General features: G+C 36.3%; 1 long non-coding RNA gene across 2 annotated transcripts in view; it reads left to right on the forward strand.

Moving 5' to 3' along the window:
- The window catches only part of LOC114649245 (uncharacterized), a 48,730-nt gene extending 43,009 nt beyond the window's left edge, over positions 1–5,721 (forward strand). The window contains exon 3 of one of the 2 annotated variants that reach the window (XR_003715805.2): positions 5,269–5,721. This is a non-coding gene — a long non-coding RNA (uncharacterized LOC114649245). The remainder of the gene's footprint in view (positions 1–5,268) is intronic. The other variant, XR_003715807.2, reaches the window with a different exon arrangement.
- The last annotated feature ends 279 nt before the right edge of the window (positions 5,722–6,000 follow it).

Here is a 6,000-nt window from a genome sequence, read left to right on the forward strand (position 1 = left end):
CTCAATTGGGCACGGAGAATAAAGGCGCACGTAAATAAAGGCGACCTTCAAAAGGGCGACCTCAATTGAGTGCCGAATAAAGGCGCCCGTAAATATAGGCGAGCTTCAAAAGGGCGACCTCAATTGAGCGCCGAATAAATGCGCGCGCAAGTGTAACTTGCTTTCACCTTTTTATACATTCAGTCATTGCCTTAATCTAATTTTCTGTAATTTTGAAAACAACGAAATATAGAGAGCTTTAGAAATAGTTTGTTAGAAGTTCATGCATTAATTAATTGGATGTTTTAATATTCTTGCTTTCACCTTTTTATACGTTCAATCATTGCCTTTATCTAATAAATTTTCTGTAATAATTTTGTTGCGTTTGCCTTTATTCGCTGCGCCCAATTGACGTCACCCTTTTGAAGCACTCCTTTATTTATGCGCGCAGTTATTCGGCGCTCAATTGAGGTCGCCCTTTTGAAGCTCGCCTTTATTTACGCGCGCCTTTATTCAGCGCTCAATTGAGGTCGCCCTTTTGAAGATCGCTTTTATTTATGTGCGCTTTTATTCGCCGCGCCCAATTGAGGTCGCCCTTTTTACTACTATTACATATATTATGATACATCCATCGAGCCCATGAGGACATCCTCTGACATGTATGCGTGACAGTGGTTAGGATAAAAAAATATATGTCTTAATCTTAATGTAATATGTGCTGCTTAAATCATTCCACGTCGTTTAAACCAGGGTCACATGAACAAAATAATAAATCTCTCTATTATATAAAAAAATCTTGGGACGAGATGAAACATCTTTCAAGAGATTTTTTTCAAGTCCCGCTAGACGAGACTTTGCCCATGAGATTTTTTCAAGTCCTGCCCTCCTCTCAAATATATTCAACCACACACACGGTCCTCTCACCTCTCATTCGTGTGAATGTTTTTGACAGACACAGTTCCTGCTCTCTCAGCTCTTATAAATTTTAACGTTATCCTCACTTTAAGTTCCCAATTAAAGAAGACATATGTCCAAATCTTATTGAAGAATTTCATCACGAAGGGTTATCAACAGAAAAAATGAGTGCACGAGCAATCCTAGCACAGAGAAACGATGAAGTCAAACGAATTAACGCCAAAAATGTTGATCGGTTCCATGGCAAATTGGTTAAATGCGTATCAATAGACTTTGCTGAAACAGTTGGTGGTGATCGTTCGGAACATGAAAACATCAACTTACAATATCCCGAAGAATATCTACAACTGTTAACACCATCCAGTCTTCCACCGCACGAATTGCTGTAGAAAGAAGGATGAATCCAACAAAGGTAATGTAGTAAATCTTCTGTGGATAACATTAGACTACAAAGGAGATCTTGATATGCCATTCGTATTAAAACATTAACAGTTTCCCGTTAGAATAGCTTTTGCAAAGACAATTAAGAAATCTCAGAGCCAAACATTCAAAAAAGTCATTTTATTTAATAGAGAGAAAGAAACCAAATTCCATCATGGGCAGTAATACGTTGCATTGTCACGATGTAAGTCCAAACACAGAATCAAAATTCACTGCGATATTGATGAAAAGTTAATTGAAAAAATTGTTTTTACTGAAGTTTTACAGTAAAAGTGTAAGTTTAAAAAGTATTTGTGTGTTCATTTCAAATCCAAACAGAATAAAATCGTATTACACAATGAATAACTCTAACTCAACATGAAACATAATTTACTTTCAAATTTTTACATTTTACTATTTTTAATATGGTTAATTACTCACTGTAATGTAAAATAGTTAGTTCTATTATTCATATGTAACAATTCTCATGAAAATAAAAATCTGTTTAAATTTTACATCCGCATCCCCATATGTAAGCAGCAGAACCGCAAAGAGGCTAGCGAATAGTGCAGGCAGGGGGTTGACGAGCGAAGAGAGCAGGAAGCAAAAACCCCTAGTATTGATAAAAAATTATTTAACAAAAAAGTTAGTCACTCATAAGATGAAAATGGTGTGCCATGGGGTTCAGTGTTCAGTGGGCTCCTCGCTTTTTGTCACTTACATCCTCTACATTGGTTCAATTATGCATCATCATGGTATTCATTTTCATTGGTATGCTGATGACATGCAGCTTTACATTTCTACCAAACTATCTCATGTTTATTTTCGATCTTCTTTGGTTAATTGCCTTTATGATGTTAAAATTTGGATGGCACATCATCAATTCAAGCTTAATAGTGCCAAGTTTGAAATTCTCGTTGTGGAGTCAGAAGTTACTCTCAAAATTTAGAAAGTTAACATCTGTATCAATGACAGCCCACTTGTTTTATTGTCTCAAGTCAAGAGTCTTGGTGTTGTTTTTGACAGCTCCACCTTTTCAATCTCACATTAATGCCACATCCCGTGCTGCCTTTCGCTAGCTTGGTATGAAGACTTTGTCCCTCATTGTCCTGCTCTGTGGCTGAAATGCTAATTCATACATTCATCATATCGAGGCTAGACTGTTATAGATGCTTTATTTTCTTGTATGATGCTAAACTTGTAAACAAGCTGCAGTCAGTTCAATATTCTGCTGCACGGTTATTGAGTCAAACTCAGGTGCAAGTCATATTACATCTATTCTGGAGAAAATTCATTGGCTGTCAGTTAAATACTGTATCGAGTTTAGGATTGTTGTCCTCACTTACAAAACACTCGATGATCTGGCTCTCACCTATTAAAAAGATCTTCTTAAAGATTGTACAGTGACCCGTTTACTGAACTCATCTACTTCTAGCTTTCTTGTTGTCCCTTTTGTCTGCCTGACATCCATGGGATGTCAAGCTTTCAGTTGAGCTGCTCCTTGGCTCCAGAACTTGATCACTCATTATATCTTGATTGGTCTTTCTCTATTTAAAAGTCATCTTAAAACTCACCTTTTCAAAATTTCCTTGTCAGTACCATAGATTCTTTCAAATTGTTCTAATTACTTGTTTTGTTGTATTTTCATTACATATGTTTGTTTTATTTATTTACTTAATTGCATTTTTATGGTTTTATTTTGTAATATGTCCTGGATTGTCTAGAAATGCTAAATTAAATAAAATGTATTATTATTATAATTATTATAGTAAGTATTATTATTATTAAATGTTGAATCAGTAGCCATTGTTTGAACTGTACGTATTTTGTGAGGGCCTTTGGTAGCAGATAGGTGCAGCTATAGCAAAGGCTGGCAGCAATCTCTCCATATAAAAAAATTGCTGTTGCATTACTGGTGAGGTGTATTCTCCACATATCCTGAGAAAGGTATTTTCGGAAATGTAGATGGATTGTCAAACACAAGTGAGAAGCAGCAATGCTGGGGTCAACACATCAAAAGTAATGTGCATTATATAGTCAGATTACTTTTAAAAGTTATCTAAAGCAATACTTATTTTATTCCAGTAAAAATACCTGCTTTTACTTAAAAGAACAGATAAGCATTACTGCAAACTCCCCCAAGAAAAATTACTGTGATTTTTCATAGAAATGTTACATTTTTTTGCTAAGACATTGCCTACTGGGGTCAGTAAAGATGTTCATGCACTGGTAACAGCTAATGAGGAAGAGGTTAAGCATGTGTGTAGCATGCAATCAAGTGAAAAGAACTGAAAAAAAGTTATAAGTGTACATTTAATCTTATATGTGCTGAGGGTTAAATGTAATCCTCCCTTTTTACGGTCACAGGGAAGCAGTGATTATCATGGCAAGAAAGAAACATGGTGAATGGTACACCAGTCCTTTGCAGGGCTTGGTTACACAACCAAGCAGAAAGGAGTGTGCTGCGCATGGCTGGATTAAGGTGGGTGCTATTGATGCTGCAGCATTAGGCCCATTCCTGAAATAGGCCCAGATGAAAACAGACGAGAATTTTCCGGAAGCTGAACAGTTTTCCTTTGCTATATTAACCTCAAAATAATTCTTAGAATGAAATTTGGAGTCCGACTTTCGGATGCCTAGACACAGCGTTACTTATTATACAGTTACTATTGTTCTTTGCGCTGTGACGTAACTATAACGTCGCTGTGTTTATTGTTAACCGAAGATTTCAAGTTAATGCTATCAGTTTTACGTTAAACAGTTTACTTAGTAATTTAGCTGCGTTTTTTGCAATATCTTGGGGATTCTTGCCACTTTGTTATTGTTCAGTAAGTGCCACGTAGTAAATTTTTCACCTTGAAAGTTAGTTGTACAGTAAAAATCGATTGCTATTTAAATGGTTACCTGTAAAGGTAAAACTAAAAGCCGGCCCATGGGCCCGGCATGGATGTTTAGAATTTTTAAAATCCTCGACAGGATTCTGGTCTATTATGAAATTTAAATCATCGACAAATTTTTACCCTCAAGAGCCTGAACTGAGTCACTTTGACCCAATGTCTCTGCAAATTCATTTTTTCTTACTCAGTTTCGTAAGAGAATTGCAAAATTTTGTGTATTTCATTGTTAGGTTTTCAGCATTAAGTGCACTTTTCAGACAATTGCTATTGAATGTTGATGTTACATAGTTTGATGTTACTCTCGAGTTGTTACGATACTATGTCATTATTATTATTCATGTTCAATAAAGGCTGGCTGGTTGCGTTGCAAGCAATTAAGGCTCCTTGGTCGGTCTGAGTGTGCATGTACGGTGAGTGTCGAATGCACATGCACCAATGCTGAGAAAAAATAGGCCTTTTTTACGCTGCAGCATCAGGACCAATTTCGTCTTAATCCGGCCCTGGTGCTGCGTGCAATCTGGTTACGGAAACCTATCACTGAAGCGTCAACTTAGCAGTCATCCAGCTATTTGCCATAGATATGCTGAAGCGGCATGCTGGCGCAGTGGCTAGTGTTCATACTATAATTCTTCCAAGGATCACATTGAGGAAGAAAAAAGGGGAGGATGTTATTTACTTCACCACACATGAAGAACTAATATAAAACATGAGAAAATAATCAAATTTCAATGTGAGTTTGGTCAGTTTCATGAAGGTTCATATATGGAGTTAGGATTTAAGAATAAATGCTGGCCAGTGAACTGTGCAGTTTTTCTAAAAAAGAAGAAAAAGTAATGCACTGTTTGTAACACATTACATTTTATAATAAGTAACTATATATCATATTTAGTTACTTTTTTGGTAAATATTGAGCTACGTAAATAAGTTACTTTTAAAAGTAATGTTCCCCTACACTGATTGGGGCAACTACAAGGCTAAAATTAGAGGATAATATCACTTCTGAGACTGAGTGGGTGCTGTCACCTGTTGGTAATGCCTTCTCCTCTTTTGCCATCAGGACAGACCTCACCACCATACTACTGACATCTCATCCTCTGCCATCGAAAGAGAAGTCCCACTCCTTCTGCCCGGACAGGATATGGGGAAGATCAACATTGGATGTCGGCATTCATTGTAGAACCAGACACAGAGTGTGCAACATCACCACATCAGCAGTGACTCAATACTGAGAGAACGTGATGCACACTCATCATTTGATTTTGAACTTTTCTTGATTTATTTTCTCCTCATTATCCTCATTTCCTCTCTCTTGTGTTTGTGTTTTTTCTTAAAGGATATATTAAGACATTTTCTATTTGTAAACTGTTGAGGTGTAAATGATACTGGATTGTTTTACCTTTTGACAGTCCTTTATAAAGTGCCTAATTAATAAAGCACCCACTACATAAAAATTAATGTAATAACAATTACAATAAAGCAGACAAGCTTGTAATTATAATTAATTCTGAAGCAATCATTTTGTATTTTTTCAAGTCATTTCTATTAATTCAAAATGAACAAAAAACTGAAAGAAACCTGTGAGGATATACCATTTATATACCCGAAATTGTAGGAAACAGAGACCCACTGATCTGACTGAAATTAAGATAGTTGGAATTGGAAATTGCATACCATGGAATATTATGGTTGTTTTGCTTACCGCCCAGCAGCACAAAATAAATCCACACTGGAGCTGAAACAATGAAAATGGGACTCTTCTGCCAGTAGCGTATTCTCAAAGTAGTATCTC

The sequence above is a fragment of the Erpetoichthys calabaricus genome, chromosome 1 (genome assembly GCF_900747795.2).
Source record: "Erpetoichthys calabaricus chromosome 1, fErpCal1.3, whole genome shotgun sequence".
Taxonomy (NCBI): Eukaryota; Metazoa; Chordata; class Cladistia; order Polypteriformes; family Polypteridae; genus Erpetoichthys; species Erpetoichthys calabaricus.